Source organism: Pleurodeles waltl, chromosome 2_2 (genome assembly GCF_031143425.1).
Source record: "Pleurodeles waltl isolate 20211129_DDA chromosome 2_2, aPleWal1.hap1.20221129, whole genome shotgun sequence".
NCBI lineage: Eukaryota > Metazoa > Chordata > Amphibia > Caudata > Salamandridae > Pleurodeles > Pleurodeles waltl.
Window position 1 is genome coordinate 1140656527 of NC_090439.1, and position 24611 is coordinate 1140681137.

The window sequence follows — 24611 nt, forward strand, 5'->3', positions numbered from 1 at the left end:
AGCCGCATCCACAGTATATATCATAGCTGGATTAAGGAGCCAACTGGGCAGAGTGATCATCGGTCCTGTTAAGGATATGTAACACAAATGTTCAGAGTTGTGATGAGCATGTCTGTCACAGCTCTCCACCATGCACCCAATGCCCAACACTGGGTATAGGCTCAAGTTGATGAAGCTTAATAGTGTGGCATAATCTTTTGCGCTTCACATGCTGTTTATAGATACAGGGTGTGGCTACAGGCTCACACTGGCAGTGCAAGAACCATTCAATAACAGTCCAGGTGGCAACATTTATAGAAAGTGGCAATTGAAAAGGCAACTTTCTCTGCAGGCAGACCACACAAATCCACACATAATGCCATGTCCCAAAAGGTTAGATGCATCACAGTACTTCATGTATCCCATAGTCAGTTGGCAAGGGCTGTCATTGTGCAGAGCTTAGGGCCATAGAGTGTCATTAGCTGGCTTCAGCTCAACAATACAACAATGCCAGATGTGGCCACAGATTTATGTGCAGATATAGAAAAGGCACACACATTATGAGAAACCAGCAAACAACATGCATCAACACCTCCTGCTGTCATGTTAGCACATATGACCACACATCAAGCACATCTGATGATGGTATCTACAACAATCACAAAGTGGGTCAGGGAACTCTCATTGCACACGCTCCACAATGACTCAGAACTCTAAACCTGTCACTACATGTAGGTACATGCCCAGGGACTCAACCATTTAAGCACACATATGGAACCTTCATGGCTTTAAAGATACATTCTGACTTGTTGCTCATAAGCCTAGGCTAACTAAGTCTTAGCTCAGTAGAGATACACAAACGTGCACATAGCGCTCTTACCTGCTCCTCTGGTGCATCATAGAGCTGTCCATAAAGGGGTAGGACTTCCTTCACAAGCTTCTCCAGCTCTTCTGTTGAGAAGGCAGAGGACCTATCACCTGTAGGACGTGACATGATTGCTCCTAGAGGCAGTACACAGCAGCTCAGGTCTTGGAGATATTGCTGGCAGCAGTGTCAGGAGTCAAGTGAGAGAAGAAGCAGGAGATGGTGGTCCACGACAGTCACTGCTGGCCGACACTGCCATTGGCTCAAGACCACTACAGGTAGCAATGCAGTCGAATGGCAATGTCCGCTAGGGTAGCATCCGCCTACCGCCATGACAACTTCGCCAGCAGTCGCGGTCGTTTTCTATTGTCCAGTGTTGTAGGGCAGATAGTAGCCATTTCAAAGCCTTTCGTTGGTAGAAAAAGTCAATTTTTAATGCATCAGAATGTAGGAAACATTTCTATGACAAACTTCTGTGCTGGCATTGTCTAAAGATGTATATTTGGGTGTGGCCAAGATGGCGGTGTGAGCGGACGTGTTGTCCCGAGCTCCGCCGCCCGGGCCTTCTCCGGCTGCTGGACGGCCCCGGGCATCCTTGGAGGGGGCCACCCCGGCGCCTTAAGGAGACAGAAGCCCAGCTGAAGAAGTCCGTATATCAGCTGGGTGCCTAGCGGCCCGACGGAGCACCTGGCAGGAGCGGTGGTTTGGGCCTGTGCCGCGGCCGAGTGTCCTGGGAGCGCGGCGACTGGCGCTGCGGCCGCGTGGACGCCGCGAAGGAGGCGAGGTGCCTGTGGGCCCATTCCGGCCTCGGGCACAAGTGGTGCTCTGATGGGGTCGGTGGCAGTGATCGGGGGCCGGTGCCTGGGGTGGGGGCTGTACGAGGGAGTTGGCAGTGTGTGGAGCGGCCCAGAGCCTCGGAGATCGGAGTCCCCGAGTGGGCCACCTGGAGGCGAGGCAGCGGCCGGGGGTGGCCCCCTAGGAGCAGGAGAGCAGAGGGCCCTATGGGGCTAGGAAGAACGGCGGACCGGTGATTTTGTGCAGTAACTTGCCAGCGCCACAATGTGATAGGGCACGAGGTGCCCCCCCTGGGCCTTAAGAGTGCTGAGCCGTCCCAGGGGGGTAGGGGGGGAGAGAGTCAGCATTGGGAATAAACAGCTGGGTGCTGGTCCCGACGGGGCGAGGGAGCTGAGGTTGATTGCCTCGCCCTGGATTTGTGGAGAGCCCGGGCCGAACCAAGTGGTTCTGGTGAAGGAGGTGATTCGATGAAGAGAACAATAGTGGAGGACCGCGGCAGGTACTGGTTTTATTCGAAGGCGGCTGTTGAGCAAGACCCTGATGGCGTCCTCTAAACCTAAGAGGGACCAGTTGGTGAGGGAGATGGTCACAAGGTCTCACCTGCCACAGGGCAAAGTGGCGGATGGGTCTGCCTCGCTGAGAGGGCCAGATTACCGGAGTGAGGCAGAGGACGATGGGGGAGCGCCGGTCACAAAAGGTTTTCTCACTTCCTTATTTGACTCCCTCAGGATGGACCTGCAGGAGCTGCGTAGAGACATTTCTCAGGAGATGAAGGATCTGCGAGCGGATGTCACATCGCTGGGGGCAAGGGTGTCGAGTATGGAGGACAAGGAGATCTCCCTGGGGGAAGAGGTTGAGCAATTGCAACAGGAAATCTTGCGTCTTCGGGAGCAACAGGAACTTCTGCAGATTGCGACTGAGGACTTAGAAAATCGCTCGAGAAGGCATAATATTCTGATCTGGGGCGGAGGGCGAAGACATCAGAGATTTTGCCACAACGCTGTTCCGCTCCATTGTGGGTCCTGATGACTCTCAGGAGATCACCTTGGACCAGCTCCACAGAGTGGGTCGGATGGCAGGAGATAGTGCGTGTAAGGAAATGCCTCCTTGGCATGGTTACCCCCTGACTTTTTGCCTTTGCTGATGCCAAGTTATGATTTGAAAGTGTGCTGGGACCCTGCTAACCAGGCCCCAGCACAAGTGTTTTTTCCCTAAACTGTACCATTGTTTCCACAATTGGCACAACCCTGGCACCCAGGTAAGTCCCTTGTAACTGGTACCCCTGGTACCAAGGGCCCTGATGCCAGGGAAGGTCTCTAGGAGCTGCAGCATGTTTTATGCCACCCTGGGGACTCGTCACTCAGCACATACACACTGCTTGCCAGCTTGTGTGTGCTGGTGGGGAGAAAATGACTTAAGTCGACATGGCACTCCCCTCAGAGTGCCATGCCAACCTCACACTGCCTATGAGCACTATGCCCCTACAGTGTCTAAGCCAAACCTTAGACATTGTAAGTGCAGGGTAGCCATAAGAGTATATGGTCTGGGAGTCTGTCAAACACAAACTCCACAGCACCATAATGGCTACACTGAAAACTGGGAAGTTTGGTATCAAACTTCTCAGCACAATGAATGCACACTGATGCCAGTGTGCACTTTATTGTAAAAAATACACCCAGTGGGCATCTTAGAGATGCCCCCTGAAAACATACCCGACTTCCAGTGTGGCTGACTAGTTTTTGCCAGTCTGCCACACACCAGACATGTTGCTGGCCACATGGGGAGAGTGCCTTTGTCACTCTGTGGCCAGGAATAAAGCCTGTAATGGGTCGAGGTGCTTCTCACCTCCCCCTGCAGGAACTGTAACACCTGGCGGTGAGCCTCAAAGGCTCACCCCCTTAGTTACAGCGCCACAGGGCATCCCAGCTAGTGGAGATGCCCGCCCCTCCGGCCACTGCCCCCACTTTTGGCGGCAAGGCTGGAGCAGATAATGAGAAAAACAAGGAGGAGTCACTCCCCAGTCAGGACAGCCCCTAAGGTGTCCTGAGTTGAGGTGACTCTTTGTAAGGAAATGGCTCCCTGTTGCAATTACCCCCCTACTTTTTGCCTGATACTGATGCTGACTTGACTGAGAAGTGTGCTGGGACCCTGCTAACCAGGCCCCAGCACCAGTGTTCCTTCACCTAAAATGTACCATTGTTTCTACAATTGGCACACCCCTGGCACACAGAAGTCCCTTGTAAAAGGTACCAGTGGTACCAAGGGCCCTGGGACCAGGGAAGGTCCCTAAGGGCTGCAGCATATGTTGTGCCACCCTTAAGGACCCTTCACTTAACACATGCACACTGCCATTGCAGATTGTGTGTGTTGGTGGGGAGAAAAAGGCAAAGTCAACATGGCATCCCCCTCAGGATGCCCTGCACACAAAATACTGCCTGTGGCATAGGTAAGTCACCCCTCTAGCAGGCCTTACAGCCCTAAGGCAGGGTGCACTATACCACAGGTGAGGGCAGAGCTGCATGAGCAATATGCCCCTACAGTGTCTAAGTCTATTCTTAGACATTGTAAGTACAGTTGTGGCCATATTAAGTATATGGTCTGGGAGTTTGTCAAAAACGAACTCCACAGCTCTATAATGGCTACACTGAATACTGGTATCAAACTTCTCATCAAACTTCTCAGAACAATAAACCCAAACTGATGCCAGTGTTAGATTTATTACAAAATGCACACATAGGGCATCTTAGAGATGCCCCCTGTATTTTACCTAATTGTTCAGTGCAGGACTGACTGGTCTGTGCCAGCCTGCTGCTGAGATGAGTTTCTGACCCCATGTGGTGAGGGCCTTTGTGCTCTCTGAGGACAGAAACAAAAGCCTGCTTCACACCTCCCCCCTGCAGGAACTGTAACACCTAGCAGTGAGCCTCAAAGGCTCAGGCTTCGTGTTACAATGCCTCAGGGCATTCCAGCTAGTGGAGATGCCCGCCCCTTGGACACAGCCCCCACTTTCGGCGGCAAGTCCAAGGGAGATAATTAGAAAAACAAGGAGGAGTCACCCACCAGTCAGGACAGACCCTAAGGTGTCTTGAGCTGAGGTGATCCCTACCTTTAGAAATCCTCCATCTTGATTTTGGAGGATTCCCCAAATAGGAATAGGGATGTTCCCCCCTCCCCTCAGGGAGGAGGCACAAAGAGGGTGTAGCCACCCTCAAGGACAGTAGCCATTCGCTACTGCCCTCCCAGACCTAAACACACCCCTAAATTCAGTTTTTAGGGGCTCCCCAGAAACTAGGAAACTGCAACCTAAGACGAAGGACTGCTGACCAGAAGCCCTGCAGAGAAGACGGAGACACCAACTGCTTTTGGCCCCAGCCCTACCGGCCTGTCTCCCCACTTCGAGAAAAACTGCAACAGCGACGCATCCAACAGGGTCCAGCGACCTCTGAAGCCTCAGAGGACTACCCTGCATCCAAAGGACCAAGAAGCTCCAGAGAACAGCGGCCCTGTTCAACAAACTGCAACTCTTTGCAACAAAGAAACAACTTTTAAAGACCACACGTTTCTCACCGGAAGCGTGAGACTTTCCACTCTGCACCCGACGCCCCCTGCTCGACCTGCGGAAAACTAACTCTACAGGGAGGACTCCCCGGCGACTGCGAGCCCGTGAGTAGCCAGAGTTGACCCCTCTGAGCTCCCACAGCGACACCTGCAGAGGAAATCCAGAGGCTCCCCCTGACCGTGGCTGCCTGCTTCAAGGAACCCAACGCCTGGAAACCACACTGCACCCACGGCCCCCAGGACCTGAAGGAACCGAACTCCAGTGCAGGAGCGACCCCCAGGCGACCCTCTGCCTAGCCCAGGTGGTGGCTACCCCCCTGGTCTGCCCTCCAAAGTTGTGGGTACTTACCTGCTGGCAGACTGGAACCGGGGCACCCCTATTTCCATTGAAGCCTATGTGTTTTGGGCACCACTTTGACCTCCTGCACCTGACCGGCCCTGAGCTGCTGGTGTGGTAACTTTCGGGTTGCCTTGAACCCTGTTAGTGTTTTATTTACCTGTGAATTTAACATTTACTTACCTCCCCCAGGAACTGTTGATTTTTGCACTGTCCACTTTTAAAATAGCTTATTGCCATTTTTGTCAAAACTGTAAATGCTATTGTGATAATTCAAAGTTCCTAGAATACCTGAGTGAAATACCTTTCATTTAAAGTATTGTTTGTAAATCTTGAACCTGTGGTTCTTAAAATAAACTAAGAAAATATATTTTTCTATATAAAATCCTATTGGCTTGGAGTAAGTCTTTGAGTGTGTGTTCCTCATTTATTGCCTGTGTGTGTACAATAAATGCTTAACACTACCCTCTGATAAGCCTACTGCTCGACCACACTACCACAAAATAGAGCAGTAGAATTATCTCTTTTTGCCACTATCTTACGTCTAAGGGAACCCCTTGGACTCTGTGCACACCATTTCTTACTTTGAAATAGTATATACAAAGCCAACTTCCTGCAGTGCTCGCCCCCGGATATCTTGGCATGTCTGCACAATTTTATGACAAAAGAAAGCATCCTGCACAAAACGCGCAACCTTCCCCAGGTTCAGTTTAGAGGACATACGTTACAGCTGTTTCAAGATCTCTTGGTGCGGACATTGCAGAGACCGCGAGAACTCAAGCCCATCACGGAGCATCTTCGGGCACAGTTTACGCCTTACACTTGGGGTCATCCTTTCCGCCTTGTGTTCAGCTGGGGAGACCAGCTACGCCAGGTGAAGTCGCTATAGGAGGCTTGCCGGACCCTAGGCTTGGAGAAGACAGCGGAGTCCTGGGCAGCGTGATGACACTGTCTCTGAGGGCCGCCCGTGATGGCGGCGGAAAGTGAAGAAACTGAGGCACCCGGGGCCGTCTACGACTGAGCAGGCGCTGGAGAGACCGTCTGTATTGAACAGCCTTGTGGCGGGGCAGAGTACCTAGATGCAGACAGCTGTTGGGGGTCGTTGCGGGGGTCTGGGGTCGTTTGAGAGTGATGTTGTGGCTGTTGGAGTGGCGTCCGGGCGGTGGGGTCTTTGGGTGCCGTGAGTTAACCTTGTGAGGTGTGGACGACCCAACGCTGCGGGACTACTCATTCTATTCGGCGCCCTCTAAGAGATACATGCGAAAGGACTATTTTTTTTTTTTTTTGTCTTCCTTGGAGTTTGGCTCCCGAGTCAGGGAGAGTACGATCGAACCTTGGGCCTTAACGGACCATGCTCCGGTTACACTGGTGGTCTGTCTTGATGGTGGGCCGGTACGGGTCCCCCAGTTGGCGTTTCAGGGATACAATGCTGCAGTCTAAGTCGGTGGAGGAGGCGTTGAGGCGAATGATTCTTGACTACCTTAGTCACAATGACGATGGGCGGACCGGCTTGGGGGTGCTCTGGGAGGCGCTGAAAGCTGTTATCTGGGCAGAGGTGATATCTCTCAGCTAAGGAGAATAAAGCTAGGAGAGAGCCTAGAGAGGTCTTGGAGCTGAAAGTATCAGCCCTAGAGCGTTCTCACACACATACGGGTGCCCCAGGATGTGGAGGGAGTTGGAGAAGGTGTGTCATCAGCTGAAGCGGCTTGATTGGGATTGGGCGGAATACGCTGTTGCTCAGCTTAAACACAAATACTACATAGGGGGTGATCAATGTAGGAAACTTTTGGCCCACAAGCTGAGAGCCCAGCGATCAGCCAATGCTATAAAGATGGTGCGCTCCCCCTCTCGGGGGAGGTACGGACGGATCAGCAGATAGCAGAGGTGTTTGCAGATTTTTATAGAAACTTATACGCGGCGGAGGCGGAGAGTGGGGTGGAGCCGGCCTCTTATCTCGCAGACTGTATGATTGTCCCACTCCGTGAGCAAGACGCTGCCTCGCTTGACCAGCCAATATGAATAGAGGAGGTGATTGCGGCGATCTCGCGCCTTTCTGTTGGGAAGTCGCCGGGCCCAGACGGTTTTATTGCGCTCTTCTATAAGACATTTTGCTCTGATTTGGCCCCGATCTTAGTTCGGCTCTTTAACTCCTTCTTACTAACAGGGACCCTTACGCCTAGCATGTTAGAAGCTACAATCACAGTCATCCATAAGCCTGGGAAGAACCCAGAGGACTGTGGCTCGTATCGGCCCATTTCGCTCTTAAATATTGACGCAAAGTTATTCACTGGTATTCTAGCGCAGCGTCTTAACCCCTTTTATGCCGGGGCTTATTGACCCGGACCAGTCGGGCTTTATTCCCCATAGACAGTGTGGGTATAACACGAAGCGGCTCCTCTATCTGATAGACAAAACTAACAGAGCTCGTAGGGAGACGCTCCTCCTTTCCATAGACGTGGAGAAAGCATTCGATCGGGTGCACTGGCCCTACCTTCTACGGGTGTTGGAGCGCTTTGGTCTTGGCCCGGCGTTTTGGACCTGGATTCAGTGTATCTATAGAGCTCCGAGGGCGGCAGTCCGCGTAAATTGGGCCTCGTCGCTTCCTTTTCCGATAGGGAGGGGGGGATGAGGCAGGGGTGCCCGCTTCCCCGCTACTGTTTGCGCTTTATATGGAGCCCCTCGCTCAGCGCCGGGAAGATACCTTAATCTCTGGCGTTCGTTTTGGGGGAGACCATCATCTCATCAGTCTCTATGCCGATGATGTGTTTCTCGCGTTGGCGGATCCTATGGTTTCATTGCCTGCGCTCATGCAGGCCATTCGCGAGTTTGGTCGGGTATCGGGGGTTTAAAGTTAACACACAGAAATCCCAAGTCCTAAGCTTGTCAATTACACCGGTGCATGAACAATCCTTGCGGGCTCGATACCCCTTTATTTGGTCATCGTCCCACATGCTTTACTTGGGAATTGCCCTGGCAGCCTCAGCGGCCAGAACGTGTAGAATGAACTATGCTTCCCTGTCTCGAGAGATACTAAATGATTTGGAGAAGTGGGGAAGCATGGTCTCTCCTGGTTCGGAAGGGTTTCCGCGATCAAGATGAGTCTTACCGCGCATACTTTATGCATTTCAGACACTGCCCCTAACCCCACCGCTGCGTACCATAGCAACACTTCAGTCTGCCATACTGAAGTTCATATGGGGGGGTGGGGGGGGGGAAGGAAGCCTGCCCGGATGCAGCGCGGTGTTCTATACCTTCCTAAAGAGGCGAGAGGCCTGGTGGTCCCCTGTTTACTGCGGTATTTCCAGGTGGCTCAACTTCGCTATTTGCTAGAGTGGAGCCTACCGCTCACAGAAAAGCATTGGTGTTTTATGGATCAAGCGGTTGCGGGGTCTCAGATCTGGAGGAAGCCATGGCTCCGACGTAGATATAGAGCGTCGGGTCTTTACTCCTCACCGGTTACGGGGGCGACGCTCCAGGTCCGGGATGCAGTGGCGGTAAAGCAGGATTTGACGACCTTCCCCTCCCCAATGTCTCCGATTTACGGGAATCCTGACTTTGCCCTGGGGGCTGCAAGCGGAGTATTTTAAGCATTGGTAATGGCGACACAGAGGGTAGAAGAGATGGGGGACATTAGGAAGTCGTTCATCCAGATTCTTTCTGCGGAATTCAATGAGTTGACTTGTCCTGCATATCTAAGGGTATTGAGGATTCTGGAGGATGCCTGACGGGAGGGGGATGGTGGGTGTGGCAGAGGGGCATCGGTAGAGAAAGGAGGGCAGAAAGAGAGCCACTGCTGGGAACAGCGAGGGGAAGCACAGTTTTGTTCTTGTTTTGTGTAGTATGTGTTACAATTTCTTTTCGAGTTTGGCATTCTTCTTATAGATTGGCAACTTTATCATCTGGAGTTGGGGCGAGGTCCTCTAAGAATTGGGCTTTGGAGACATAGAAATGTGTTTTATTATATAGGTAGGGTCTCTCCTTAATTGCCTTATTAATATACAGTAGGATCTCCTATATGATTGGTTTGCCGGCCGATATGGATGTAGGCATTGTGCTTTGTTTATGAATGTCTGTATTATATACCAATAAACAGATTTGATCCATAAAGATGTATATTTGTCCTGATTGAAGGATCATGTTGTACTTCTAAGTTTCAGGAATCATTGGTGGCACAGTCCTCGCCTTCTTAGCCATTTGAAAATATGTATTTTGGGGTCTCAATCAGTCATTGTTTGATGTTAGCATCACATAGCCTTCCTGACGTATCAGTTAATATATATATGTTAGAAATGGGGTTTCTGGTAGGCTAGGGTATGCACCTAAGCCAGGCAGAACCCACCCACTCTAGTCGGGGCAAGGGAGTTAAATGTCCAGGATAACCTCTGCTCACCCCCTTGCCTGCTTGGCACGAGCAGGCAGGTCTAACCCGGAGGCAATATGTCAAGTGTTTGCACAAAACACACAACACACGTGACGCAATAAATACACCACAAAGGAAAATAAACTGTATTGGAAAAAACCTAATTAGACCAAACACAGAATGTCAGAAATATCCTGCTAGCCAGGCCATTGTCAGAATGTTACACAATAGCTACTCTGCAGAAACCATCAGTAGTCACACAGGTTATTTATTATTCTGCAACAAAAGCAGTAGTCGGGAATCACATTACTAAAGAAATGCAATTGTCATAAAAATATTATAAATGCCCATACCAGGAACATTAGAAAGCATATAGCAAGTCATAAAATCATATTAGCATAGAATGTCCATAACAAGGAACATCATCACACGTCACCTTATACCAGAAACAGGTTAGCATAACAATTACCGCAAGTCCATAATAGTAACATCAGGAAAGTGTATTGTCCCTAAAAAGTACCTGTTTTTAAATGAAAGAGGCACCTCTATTACCACGAAGCACAACAAGGGGGGCCCCTGGCGCACACCGGGGGGGACATTTTTTTTTTATTTTTTATATCTGGCTCCTCCTGGTGCCTGCGATCTCTGCCATTTACCCCCGGACCACAACTGGCCCTCCAGAAGGTGAAGGGGGGGTGGGGGGAGGGCAAAGCCACAACAACAGATGGGGACCATCGAGGGGACCTTGCGATGCAGGGGGCCTCCGCCGAGGCTAACACGACACCCGCAGTCTCCTAGAACACAATCACACAATCAGTGGCTCCCATGGGGAGGGGGAGCCTCCCATGAGGCTTCCTTCCCTGCCCGTCTTTGCTGAACGAACAAGGGGCCCAGTGGGGTGGGGAGCCTCCCATGAGGCTTCCTTCCCGCCTGTCTCCCAAACAAAGGAGGAAGGGTTTGCCTGGGCCGCAGAGATGATCAGTCCTAAGTTAGTGCCTCCTGGTCTCCCAGGGGTGCTCCTCAGAGCAAACCTCGCCCTGGGGGCACCGATAGTTCACTCGCTCCAAATATCCCATCTTTGTGCGCCGGGGCACTGAGCAGCGCAAATCACTCATGTTTAAGGAAAACAGCCCGCCCGGGCAGCGGCAGTGATTTCTAGCACAGCAACGCACCTGTGAGCGCTGGGGGGCAGTTTGAAAACACAACCATGCGCTTTCAGAGTGCAAAGGAAATCAAAAGCAAAGTGCTTCTGGGTGCCTTGAGGCAATCAAACGAAGCGCTCTTCAGGTGCTTCAGGCAGCTGCAGGGGTCAGGGACCACAGCACCCTGCCCCTGGGGGACACAACAGATGGAGCACAGGGCGGCAGGGCCCAGCATAAGGCCAGCACAAAGGGTTGCAGGCTGCTGGCAGTCCCTCCAAGTGACCAGGCAGGTCACAGGTCAGCACAGCAGCAGCAGCAGTTCAAGGCGGTTCCTGGTGAGTCCCTCCAGCAACATTCTGTGTCCAGTTGAAAGTGTTCAGTTCCAAAATGTCTCCTAATTGTGGGGGAAATATCCCCTGTAGATATATTCAGTTTTGCAAAGCATTTCCAGTGAGGGGAAGAGGGGGTTTCAACCAGTTACAACTGGTTCTGGGAGTGTTCCCTCTCTCCTCCAACACAGGCTCCAACCATCAGTTGGGGGTAAATGGCTCTTTTATGTGAGGCTGGGGCACAGCCATTACAGATGCATGTGCCCCACCTCCCCCTTCTCTCAGCCCAGGAAGACCATTCAAAATGTAGATGCACCTCTGTGACACCTCCACCCTCCCTGTGTACATGCTGTCTGAGGAGTATACACAAAGCCCAACTGCCACTCTGCCCAGACGTGGATCGGAGTCCAGCTGCAAAACACCAGATTCATTAGCACACAGAAATGTTCACTTTCTAGAAGTGGCATTTCTGTAATGATGATAAAAAATCCACCCACACCAGTAAGCAGCATTTCTCACTACCATTACAACCATACCAAACATGCCTATGCTACCCCTCAAATCAGAGAATACCCCCTACACATAAGGCAGGACCTTTCCAATGCAATCCTATGAGAAGGCAGCACTCAGAGCAGTGAGAAACCAAATAGGCTTTTGGTCACTACCAGGATAGTCCATGCTGCTAGGCACATGTCCTGCCTTCTACATACATAGCACCCTGCCCATAGGGCTAGCTAGGGCCTTCCTTATGGGTGACTTGAATTTAGTAAAAGGGGAGTTCTGGGCCTGGCAAGTAGATTTAGATGCCTGGTCCCTGTGGCAGCAAATTGCGCACACAGGTCCTGCACCAGCAGGCTTGAGACCGGTCTGAAAGGCTGCTTCAGTGGGTGGCGCAAGCAGCGCTGCAGGCCCACTAGTAGCATTTAATTTACAGGCCCTGGGTATAGGGATACCACTGTACAAGCGACCTACAGGTAAATTTATTGTGCTAATTAGGTATGAGCCAATTATATCAAGTTTTCAAGGGAGAGCACATGCACTTTAGCACTGATTAGCAGTGATAAAGCAACCAAAGCCATAACATCAGCCAAAAAGATTCAGAAAAAATAGGAGAAGGCAAAAAGTTTGGGGACTGACCCTGTAGAAAGGGCCAGGTCCAACAATATACATATCTTAATTGAGGCAAGGGGATGACATGTAACTAATGTGCCACTTTTACCATTGATACGTGCTGTGTATCATGTTTTCACTGTATCTAAAGGCATGTCACAGTTTTTATGTGGCATATGTCATGTCACTTACAAGGGATACAATGAGAGCTAGACATACCTTCTTATTTTCTCTCTCTCATAGTTACCCTGGAATGAGAAAGGTCAGACAACCTCCTGTGTACTGTCCATTAGCAGACTTGCAGCCCATGGACAATAGACATGTCATACAAATTTACCGCCTGGATTGGCTGACAAATAAGGATCTCTCATCAGTTGGAGCCAGATCTGATGCCTGCCATCAGTCATGCAAATAGCATACCACCAGTCAGTGCTGCACTTCCTTGCCACAGGTTCCTTCCAAAATACAGTGACCCTTACTTCAGGGATGTCCCAGCCTATGTTCATTCTGGTCTTGAAGTATGTACTCTGCAGTGTTTAAAATCTGGACAGCTACATCCGATTTCCACAATGTTAAGTTTTGCCCATGTGAAAGCAGAGTTCTGTGGTTTGGCACACAATCCCACATGTAGTGGGAGCCGTTGATGGCACCTATGTCGCCTTGGTTTCACCACATGCCAATGAGCAGGTCTATCGAAACAGAAAGAACTACCACTGTCCAAGTAGTTTGTTTGGCAGACCTCTAAATTTTCCAAGTATGTGCATGATACCCAGGTTCAGTCCATGATTCCTTAATTATGCGGAACAGTGCTATTCCACAGCTGATGACACAACCGTGCCCAGAGAGGGCCTGGCTGGTTGATACGTTACATATGTCACGTGTGTTTGTATGCTTTGTCTGCTGCAAAATGTGATGGGTGCCCTGGACTCATGTTGGCACACATGTCACAATTCCTTACAGGAGACTCTGCCTATCTAAACCGTCCCTGGTTCTTGACACCAGTGAGGAGCCCTACCACGCCAGGGGAAGTCTGTTTCAACGAGCCCCATGAAAGGACACAGTGTGTCGTGGAGCAGGCTTTTTGGGCTTGTAAAGGCAAGATTCTGCAGCATCGATAAGTCTGGTGGAGCCCTCCTATACTCATCTGCTAAAGTGTGCGAGATCATTGTGGCCTGCTACATGCACACCAACCTTGCCCTGAGGTGACAGATCCCATACATCCCAGATGAGGGGCGGCTAGTACTTCCACTGGGTGAGAATGCAGAAATGCCAAGTGAGGATGACCCTGATGAGGACGAAGGTGAAGACATGGAGACAGATCTCATCAATCAGTACTTCACCTGATTGTACGTTTGTGTAATTTATCTGACTACGTGCGGTACTTTTGGGGTCAGGATTGGTTGAGAAGGGTCTCTGTGTGACCATCAGACAGGTCAATTGATGCTTTGCAGTATACAGCTCAGGTTGTCTGGCAAGCTTATACTTGGAATTGTGACTCTCGTGAGGTTCTCCTTCGTTTGAGGCAGGACAAATGCCCAATCTGAGAAAGAACACTACTTGGAACACATTTGTCTAGCTCATGTGAGCCTTTACCTGCCTAAACTCCTTGTTTGCCACTTTTTCCTTCCAGGTCCCTTCACAATGCCACCCTCATGTGGATATTTCGGGGTTGTCAGTGGCAGGTGGCTGTAGCAGGTCTTACATTTGAAGTGGACATGGATTGATCCAGGTACTGTATTACATATTTGTGGGCTGTATGAGTCCAATGCCCAAGCTGTCAGGACATTGAGATGGCAGAGTTCTGTGCTATACAATAAACCTGTTTGCCACTGCTATGTTGGTCCAGTGGTGTCATGCGCGCGATCATGTGTCTGACACGTCAATTTGTGCAATCCATTCGCTCACTCTTCACATTGTATTGACAATTAACCTGTTTGACTTGTACATAGCTGTCATTGTGTTTCCTCATTGCAGGCCCCTGTGCATAAGTGTCAACACTACCATAGGTGAGTGATATGTCTATAGATGTCTGACCATTGTAAATGGAAGGTTCTCTGACTAGGGAGTTTTACTGTCCTCTGTCTTATAGGGTATGTTGATTTGGTAGGCATTGGTCTAGGTATTTGACAAGGGTTTAGCTGATGACAGTTTCCATCAATCTATTAGGCTATTTCGAGTGACAGTCTGATGTGTCCCTACCTTCAGTGGTCAGTGGGATGTTACTTACTGACAGCTAGGCAGAAGCAAGAAATGTTTAGAGATACTACACATTGTAATAAATATAGAATGCTGATTGTCCACTTGTGTCATTGTGTTGGTATTGATCCCCTGCATGACACTACCTGTGATGTGTCCCTCCTCACATTTCCTTCTTATGAGTTAATAATGAGCATGAAATATATACCAGTTTCTACTTCTCACAAGGGTGAAAACTGACTATCATACATAGATAGTATATTAGTTGTGTTTACTTTCATGTGCAGAGGAGAATTGGATGAATGTGAGCAAAGAAATATTGTTCATACAGTGAAGGGATCAGTCCTGGTGGATGTTATCATTTGAGTAGCAGCCACAAGATTAGTAGTCCCAAGTCCAGTGTCTTCCTATCATGGAAAATAGGAAAGTTGGTGTCAAAAAGTCATCAGGGTGCATCTGAAAGACAAAAATGGATTCAATCAGTTGGGGGTTACTTCCTGGCAATGGCTATTGTCTTCCCATCTGCACCTCCTTGGTTATTTGGGTGGGTGTCCACGCTTGCATGGGGGTTCTTCAGCTACAGATGCAGTGGTGTCTGAGGCATGTACTTCCCCTGGCAGGGCCCTTGTTCCACTGGCTGCCACAGATGTTGAAGGGGCTGGTGTAACTTGGCCAATGGAAGGGGTCTGGTGTTGTGGACATTCCCTTTTAAGGGTGGTGTTGATTTCTCTCAGCACCCCTGGTAGGGAGACCATATGGGCATTGTAGGCCTCCCACTGTTGCATGACTTCCTGGTGGTTGTTACTCTGCAACTGCTTGATCTTCCCCAGCATGGCAAGTACCTGGCCCATCACGCCTTGGAATTGTCAGTAGGCTCCCAAGACTTGGTAGATGGTGTCCTGGCCAGATCTATCCCTAGCAGCCTCATGCTGCTGTCCCACACCATCCCTCCCATGCACCCACGTGTCCACTGCCCAGGTGCGATTGCACTGGGAACGGCAAAGGGCCCGCAAGCGGGAGTGAAAGAAGTGTCACTGAAGTGTGCGTTAGGGTGATCAGCAGGGGCGTAGCTTGGTCATTAAGATTGTACTTTAACGTAATATGGCGGCCTGAGTGTCAGAAAATCTGAACATCACTCCCCTCCATTCACGTTCGGTTAGATGACAGAGACCTGAAGGTGATTTGCTGAGTACCAGGCCTCTTATGTTTGCGCTGTAGGTTAAGGTATAAGGTGCTGTTTGTCCTTCGGAGTATCGTTTTTTTTTTTTTTTTTCTCTATCCACCTTGGTCTATATGTCTGGTAATTGGGCCATTAAAGTCTGAGTGACTGTTCGATTTAGCAGCTGTTGAGATAAGTCCATGAATATGGCAAATCTTGCCAGCTCCACTGGGTTTTCCAGATTAGAAAGGAGTTATTTCGCCTCGTTGCAAGTATGTTCACCATATTTTAGAAATAGATGCTTTATAAAAGTGTGGCGTGTATTTAAGAGGAGTGGGCATATGCAGATCTCTTGCGAGTTACATAGTCTGCCTACCCTGGTGTTTGCAGTGACTAAAAGCTGCCATTTAAGTCTTTGATTGGAAGAGCATTGAGTCTGGCAAATAGAATCTGCTTAAGAATTGGTTTTCTTGAAGCACAGTTTAAATATTGTCAGCAATGTTACTGTTTTTATGAGTTCAGTATGACCTGGATGTTACTGTTCGATGAGGTCTTCCTGCCTAGATAGCAGCCTAACTTGTTTTTTCAGTGCAGTTTTTAGAGACGTCTGTTTACAATGTTTTCCCAGTTGTACTTGGCCATGTTTAGTTTAGAGCAGGCTGTCATCCGGTATTCTGACCAAGAGAGCTTTCCATTTATTAAAAAAATATATATATATGTCTTCCAGGATTTCTTTCTTTGTGTTTACTTAAGTTTCCTTGTAAACTGACAATTGTCACATGTTTAGCCAGTGCTGAGAATGCTGCTCTCTGGCCCAGCAATCACAGGTTCATTAAACAGTGGTTGCGGTAGTCTACAGGTATTCGAAAACCAGCACACTGATAAAAGGATGACCTGCATTAACTCTGCCTCTTCTGCCTTGAGGATTTTCTTTTTTGGTAAAAAAAAAATATATATATTTTTCATTCTTACTTCTGATACAAAACTTAGCATAAAAAACCTAAACATTCACACTATAACATGGGTGGGGTCAAAAAGCTAGTTGCATATAAGCGATAGCATTTAAGGAATACATCATTATCATAATATTACATTAATTGTTTGCCAAAAACAGGTGGAATAATCTTCACCTCTGTGTCCTTAATAGAATTGAAAATTCTTGTTCACTAATGCTATAAAATTTTTAATCCTATGTCAAGACCAAAGGCTTCAGGTTGTTGAAGTTTAAAGCTTATCCACCATGAAAGAAAAATAATTACTTACTGGTCTATGGTAGAAGTCCTTAAACATGAAACTCTGACCAGTCTGCCATGGGCGTGATCACTTCGAGGCCTGCTCCGTAGTAATTACATGTGCAAACAACTTTGACGCCATTAGCTCCAAAAATATTGGTGTCAATTCATGCTTCTGACAGAAGCCATTATACCCAGAGTGTCATTGTTGGACACAACATGGGTGCCTGCAGATGTCATAAGGAAAGTAATAATGGACCAGAAGGGGAGCTCCAAATAGGTTATGTAACTTTCTCAAACAGTGAGCTACACAGAGCTTCTTATCTCCTGGAAGTGCTGGAAATATTATGTGACTTGTTGCTATTTTTTTAAATTTTTGTTTTGTGAAACACACTATTCGCTTCAATGGTGGAACCCTGTAAATTTAAACAAAGGGCGGCCTTTTCAAGACCCTGTGCCTCACGCCATTCTCACAACAGATGCATCAATGATTGGGTGGGGAGCACACCTCAACAATCACAATATACAAGGACAATGGACCAGTCAACAAACTACTACACATAAATCACTTAGAGCTGCTAGCAGTCTTCCTAGCACTAAAAGCATTTCAACATCTTCTAGCTCACAAACACATTCTCGTCAAAACAGACAATATGACAACAATGTACTACCTAAACAAACAAGGGGGAACACACTCATCACAACTATGCCTCCTAGCACAAAAGATTTGGCATTGGGCAACTCACAACAACATTCGCCTAATAGCGCAATATATTCCAGGCGTTCACAATCAATGAGCAGACAATCTCCGTCGATCACCAGCAAACTCACGAGTGGGAAATACATCCCCAGATACTACAAGAATACTTTCACCAGTGGGGGACACCAGACCTAGATCTGTTCGCCACAAAACAAAACGGAAAATGCCAAAACTTCGCTTCCAGGTACCCACACCCTCAGTCCAAGGGCAATGCTCTATGGATCAATTGGTCAGGGATATTTGCTTACGCTTTTCCCCCTCTCCCACTCATTCCTTTTATAGTCAACAAACTGAGTCAAAACAAACCCAAACTAATACTTATAGCACCAACTTGGGCACGCCAACCGTGGTACACCACACTGTTTGAACTCTCTGTAGTACCTCACATCAAACTCCCAAACAGACCAGATCTGTTAACACAACACAAACAACAGATCAGGCATCCCAATCTAGCAACGCTCAACCTAGCAATCTGGCTCCTGAAGTCTTAGAGTTTGGCTATCTAAATCTTCCAAATGAGTGTATGGAAGTCAATAAACAGGCAAGAAAACCTACCATCTGGCATTGCTATGCTAATAAATGGAAAAGGTTTGTTTTCTACTGCCAAGCAAACAAAATCACACCATTAGATGCCTCCATACAAGACATTGTCGGTTATTTACTACACCTACAAAAACCAAATCTCGCTTTTTCTTCCATCAGAATTCGTCTCAATGCAATCTCTGCTTACTTGCAGATTAAACACACTAAATCACTATTTAGAATACCAGTTTTTTAAAGCCTTTATGGAAGGACTAAAAAGGATCATACCTCCAAGAACCCCACCAATGCCCTCATGGAACCTTAATATTGTACTCACACGACTCATGGGTCCACCTTTTGAACCCATGCATTCTTGCCAAATCCAATTTTTAACTTGGAAGGTAGCATTTCTAGTAGCCATCAGTTCACTACGAAGAGTTCGTGAAATACAAGCGTTCACTATTGAAAAACCCTTTATACAAGTACACAAACATAAAGCTGTTCTCTGCACAAATGCAAAATTTCTACCAAAAGTAATTTCACCATTTCATTTAAACCAAACAGTGGAACTCCTAGTTTTCTACAGCATGTGAATCTGCAGCGGAACATGCCACGAACAGATGTACACTGGGTAAGTGACATTTTTCATATATATATAAAAAAACTTTTTTTTTTTTTTAAACATAAAGCAATTTTCATTATTAAATGTTAATCCAACCACCTCCATGCACGGCCTTTGGCCGTGCCTGTTGGCCGCAGGGCCTGGACTGCAGTCATACCCTGCGGCCAACCCCCCCCCCCCAACCACCCATCCGCATGTTGTGCACGGCCCTTTTGATGTGTGCGGCAAGAGTTGGCTGCAGTCTGTCTCTCTTGGGTGCGTCAGTGGCTTAGTAGATCTGTGAGTAGGTGCGTCAGTGTCTTTGTGGGTCTATAAATGGATGTGTAGGGTTTCAGTGGGTTTGTGTTGTGAGTGGGTGTGTGAGTCTGAGTGGGTGGGTGTGTGCAGCCAGGCTCTGGCTAACCCCTATAACGACCCTGTTCAGCGATGAGCTGCTCTGCGCATACCTTTGGCCGTGTGCAGCAGGGGTTGGCCGCAACAACCCAACCCTGCGTGTTATTATTTTTTTTTTTTATTTTTTTTTTGTGAGTGGGTTGGTGTGGCCTCCCCTCCCCAGGCCGATCTCAGCCCCAGGGCCCAGCCTAATTATTTATTTAATATTTTGGGGAGGAGGGCCGTGTGGTCCCTCCTTCCCAGGGTCGATCTCTGCCCCGGGAACCCCATCCTTCTGGGCCCGGTCATGTGACACCCAATCACAATGTTCGGGACCATGGGGGAAGCCTGTAGGCCCACAGGGTCCCAACTGGCTCCAAGCCTCCTGCGGGAGACTGCACTGTCGTCACAGAGAGGGAGCTGCTATAGTAGCTCGCTCTCCGTAACAGCAATGTTTCATCGGTCTCCCTGCTTGCATTTCCATGGGCAGGGAGACGGAGGAAACCTCTGCTTGCAGCAAAGGTGAGCTTGACAGCTCTCCCTAACTGCGAGCAGAGTGTTTGATGGGACTTGGCGGCCACCAGGCCACAGCAAACAGCTACGTCCCGGGGGTGGGTACCCCAGGACATAGCAGTAACTGTCCCTGGGATGTGGCTGTCCCCAGGGCTGTCAGTGGCTCTCAAAGGGGGGCCCACGTGGCCCCCTTCCAACTAACCTAGCCCCAGGTAGGTGGTCTCACCCCCACCCCAATATACAATTTGAGAAATCCCCCGAGGAGGTGGTGGTCCCTGGGCTGTGGGGGAGCTGCTCCCCCCACTACGGGGGCTGCATGGTCCCCCCCACATATAATTTGAGCAATGACCCAGGGAGGTGGCGTTCCACAGGGCTTCAGGGGGACCTGAGGGCCCCCGCATTAAAATGTAAATACCGTCGGGATCTGGCCCACCCAGGGGCCTCACAGAAACGGGAGAATTCTTTTGCTACAAAATCACTGGGGAAAAATGCTTTTTAGCCGTGGAGGGCTGGGGGGGGGGGTGAAACACTACTCTGACATCAACCACAATCACTGTCCGGTTAAGACACAAGCAAACCCCAAATTAACCTGTGCTCAAACCTCTGTTAGCTTGTCGTAAACTAGTCCGGTTTAATTTGGAGGCAATGTTTATGTATTTATGCAGGACTTCAAACAGTAGTAGAGTGGAAACCACACAAGTAAAATCCCACGCCAATTAAGAAATATGGAATAAAATGTAATAAATTATTTAAGACCAAAACAACAAGAATCTAATTACTGAAACTGGTATGATATGCAATTTTAAAGGTTTAGGTTAAAATAGTTCATAAAAGCACAAAGCGCCAACTGTAGTTTTCTTACTGTGACGGACCTGGGACAAAGTCATAAGTTCAGGTTGACCACGATAGAGCATGGGCAGTTAAAAGGGACCCAGATAGGCCTGCTGAAGAAATAACCTTAAATCCTGGTGTGAGGTATGCATGAGGTTGCTTTGCGATGCTTCAGATCATCCAGCATCCGTTACGATGAAGATGACCAGGGGAGGCTTTGCGTTGCTTTGTGTCGGTTCTAAGGGAGCTGGCAGTTGTACGGTGAGGCTTTGCAGCACTTGCTGCTGTTTCTACTGGAGATGACAGCTGTATGGTCAGCCTTTGCAGGGCTTCGCTCTCTTTGTGTTGGTTTTGATGGGACCACAGCTATGCTGGCAGAGGACCTTCAGGTCCACTTCCAAGGGTCCGGAACTAGGGTGCCACTTGGTTGAAATAATTCTGCAGGTGCAGGGTTCAAGGTGGGCGGAGTCTTTTCTGTCCCTGAAGCTGTGATCAAGAGGGAAGACAACTAGGCCTTGGAGTCACTCCGGTGTTCCTGAGTTCAATATGCAGGTCCAGTCCTTCTCCCAGGCAGCAGGGGAATGGAGTAGCAGTCCATCTTGCAGAGCAGTCCTTCTGAGACTTCCACAGGTCCAGAGGTGTACTGATGAGTTGGGTCTGAGGGTCCAGTATTTATTTGGTGCCCACTGTGAAGTAGGAGAAGGTTCTAAAGAATTCCCCTTGAAGTTTGCTGCCTCCCCTGTCCAAGCTGCAAGCTGGCTGCATGAACAGTACAGTGGTGACAACTCCTTTGGGTGAAGGCTGGGGACATCCTATTCGGTTGCAAGTGGGGCTGTGCCGAGCTCTACCCACCCATCCTGCTATTGGATGGACCATCCAGGCGTACCTAATCCCTCAATTGTGTGGCTGTCTGGGAGGAATAAACAAAGTCCATCTGTCAGCTACACAGTCATATGACCCAGGAAGACTGCAGTATCCAAATAGTTAGGGCAGTAAAATTCCAACTTTCTAAAAGAGGCACTTTCAAAATTGTAATTCGAATTCTGAGTTCACCATTAAAGAGGATTTTTAATTACAATTTCTCGGACACCAAACATAAAATCGTATCTACTCCCAATTGAAAGTTATCCTTTTTACATGTAATAAGTTAACCCAATGTTGAGTGGTTGGGCTTGCAGTAGTGAAAAAGGAATTTAAGAGTTTTTCACTACCAGGACATGTAAAACTTAAAAGTGCATGTCCAGCTTCTTAAATAAACTGCACCATGCCCCCAGGGCTGTCCAGAGCCTCCGCTCGGATGACACATATGTATTAAAAAGAACGGATTGGGCCTCGCAAGAGATTTTTATTTATTTTTTCTAGGTCAAATGGCAGTTTAAATCTGCACATCCAAGCTGAGGCATTTTTAAAGTGGGTGGCACAATCCGTGCTACAGTCCCACTAGTGGCATTTAATTTGCAAGCCCTAGGTACGTGTAGTACCACTCTAAAAAGGACTCATCAGTAAATTAAATCTGTCAATTCAGTATAAGCAAAATCAACCATGTTTTAAATAGAGAGCAAAAGCACTTTAACATTCTTTAGCAGTGGTAAAGCGCACAGAGTCCTAAGGCCAACAAAAACAAATTCAGCAAAAAGTGGTGGGGAAAAAGGCAAAAAGTTCAGGAATGACCCTGCAGAGAGGGTCAGGTCTAACACATGCATTTTCAATGCCTCAAATCTCAGGAGGCTAATTTGAATTAGCCGCCATAAGTGGCCTACAGGAAAATGCCCTTCTTGTATGCCCACTCCACATTTCTGTTTCCCCAATGCTGATGGTTATGACTCTGAAATTGCATTGTAGCCCACTGCCTAGGCCCCAGTTCCAGTGCTCTCCATAAAAATGATGTAAGTAAATTGGCAAGGACTTTAACCCCTCATAAGTCCCTGGTAAGTCGTGCAAAGGTACCCAGGGCATAGGTGTTAAAGGGGTCACCAGGGCCTGACACACTTATTGTGCCACCCTGAGTGACCCAAGGAAACAGATGACAGCAGTGCTGACATGGCAGACTGCATAAGCAGTGCCAACTGCTCAAACTGGACTTTGCCCTCACCATGAGTGGCAAGGTCAAAGCACTATTTTTAATGTCATTCACCCCTAAGGAAGGCCTCCTAAACCTCAGTGGCAGGGTGCATTATATTAAAGGTGTTTACATACAGGGAGTGCAGAATTATTAGGCAAGTTGTATTTTTGAGGATTAATTTTATTATTGAACAACAACCATGTTCTCAATGAACCCAAAAAACTCATTAATATCAAAGCTGAATATTTTTGGAAGTAGTTTTAGTTTGTTTTTAGTTTTAGCTATGTTAGGGGGATATCTGTGTGTGCAGGTGACTATTACTGTGCATAATTATTAGGCAACTTAACAAATAAAAATATATACCCATTTCAATTATTTATTATTACCAGTGAAACCAATATAACATCTCAACATTCACAAATATACATTTCTGACATTCAAAAACAAAACAAAAACAAATCAGTGACCAATATAGCCACCTTTCTTTGCAAGGACACTCAAAAGTCTGCCATCCATGGATTCTGTCAGTGTTTTGATCTGTTCACCATCAACATTGCGTGCAGCAGCAACCACAGCCTCCCAGACACTGTTCAGAGAGGTGTACTGTTTTCCCTCCTTGTAAATCTCACATTTGATGATGGACCACAGGTTCTCAATGGGGTTCAGATCAGGTGAACAAGGAGGCCATGTCATTAGATTTCCTTCTTTTATACCCTTTCTTGCCAGCCACGCTGTGGAGTACTTGGACGCGTGTGATGGAGCATTGTCCTGCATGAAAATCATGTTTTTCTTGAAGGATGCCGACTTCTTCCTGTACCACTGCTTGAAGAAGGTGTCTTCCAGGAACTGGCAGTAGGACTGGGAGTTGAGCTTGACTCCATCCTCAACCCGAAAAGGCCCCACAAGCTCATCTTTGATGATACCAGCCCAAACCAGTACTCCACCTCCACCTTGCTGGCGTCTGAGTCGGACTGGAGCTCTCTGCCCTTTACCAATCCAGCCACGGGCCCATCCATCTGGCCCATCAAGACTAACTCTCATTTCATCAGTCCATAAAACCTTAGAAAAATCAGTCTTGAGATATTTCTTGGCCCAGTCTTGACGTTTCAGCTTGTGTGTCTTGTTCAGTGGTGGTCGTCTTTCAGCCTTTCTTACCTTGGCCATGTCTCTGAGTATTGCACACCTTGTGCTTTTGGGCACTCCAGTGATGTTGCAGCTCTGAAATATGGCCAAACTGGTGGACAGTGGCATCGTGGCAGCTGCACGCTTGACTTTTCTCAGTTCATGGGCAGTTATTTTGCGCCTTGGTTTTTCCACACGCTTCTTGCGACCCTGTTGACTATTTTGAATGAAACGCTTGATTGTTCGATGATCACGCTTCAGAAGCTTTGCAATTTTAAGAGTGCTGCATCCCTCTGCAAGATATCTCACTATTTTTGACTTTTCTGAGCCTGTCAAGTCCTTCTTTTGACCCATTTTGCCAAAGGAAAGGAAGTTGCCTAATAATTATGCACACCTGATATAGGGTGTTGATGTCATTAGACCACACCCCTTCTCATTACAGAGATGCACATCACCTAATATGCTTAATTGGTAGTAGGCTTTCGAGCCTATACAGCTTGGAGTAAGACAACATGCATAAAGAGGATGATGTGGTCAAAATACTCATTTGCCTAATAATTCTGCACTCCCTGTATAGTTGCCCGCCCCCGAGAGGTGTGACCACTCTTAGGAGTAGAAACAAAGGCCTGCATGGGAAGGAGGTGACACTTCCCTCTCTGACAGGATAGCTAGTGAAGTGGCAAATAAAGATGGTGAGCTTCAAAGCATACACTGCCTCTGAAGTGCCAGCAGGCTACCTGCCAAA

The 24611-nt window shown here is 48.2% G+C and overlaps 1 protein-coding gene across 9 annotated transcripts in view; it reads left to right on the plus strand.

Moving 5' to 3' along the window:
- NUGGC (nuclear GTPase, germinal center associated) overlaps positions 1 to 24611 on the plus strand; it is a 1501499-nt gene that overhangs the window by 17677 nt on the left and 1459211 nt on the right. Inside the window, exons 1-2 of one of the 9 annotated variants that reach the window (XM_069221056.1) lie at positions 13550 to 13821; positions 14106 to 14204. The exons of 7 other annotated variants lie outside the window; for them this stretch is intronic. The gene's annotated coding sequence lies outside the window, so the exon portion shown is untranslated. Of the gene's footprint in view, positions 1 to 13549; positions 13822 to 14105; positions 14205 to 24611 lie in introns of those variants that run through there. One more of the 9 variants, XM_069221055.1, reaches the window with a different exon arrangement.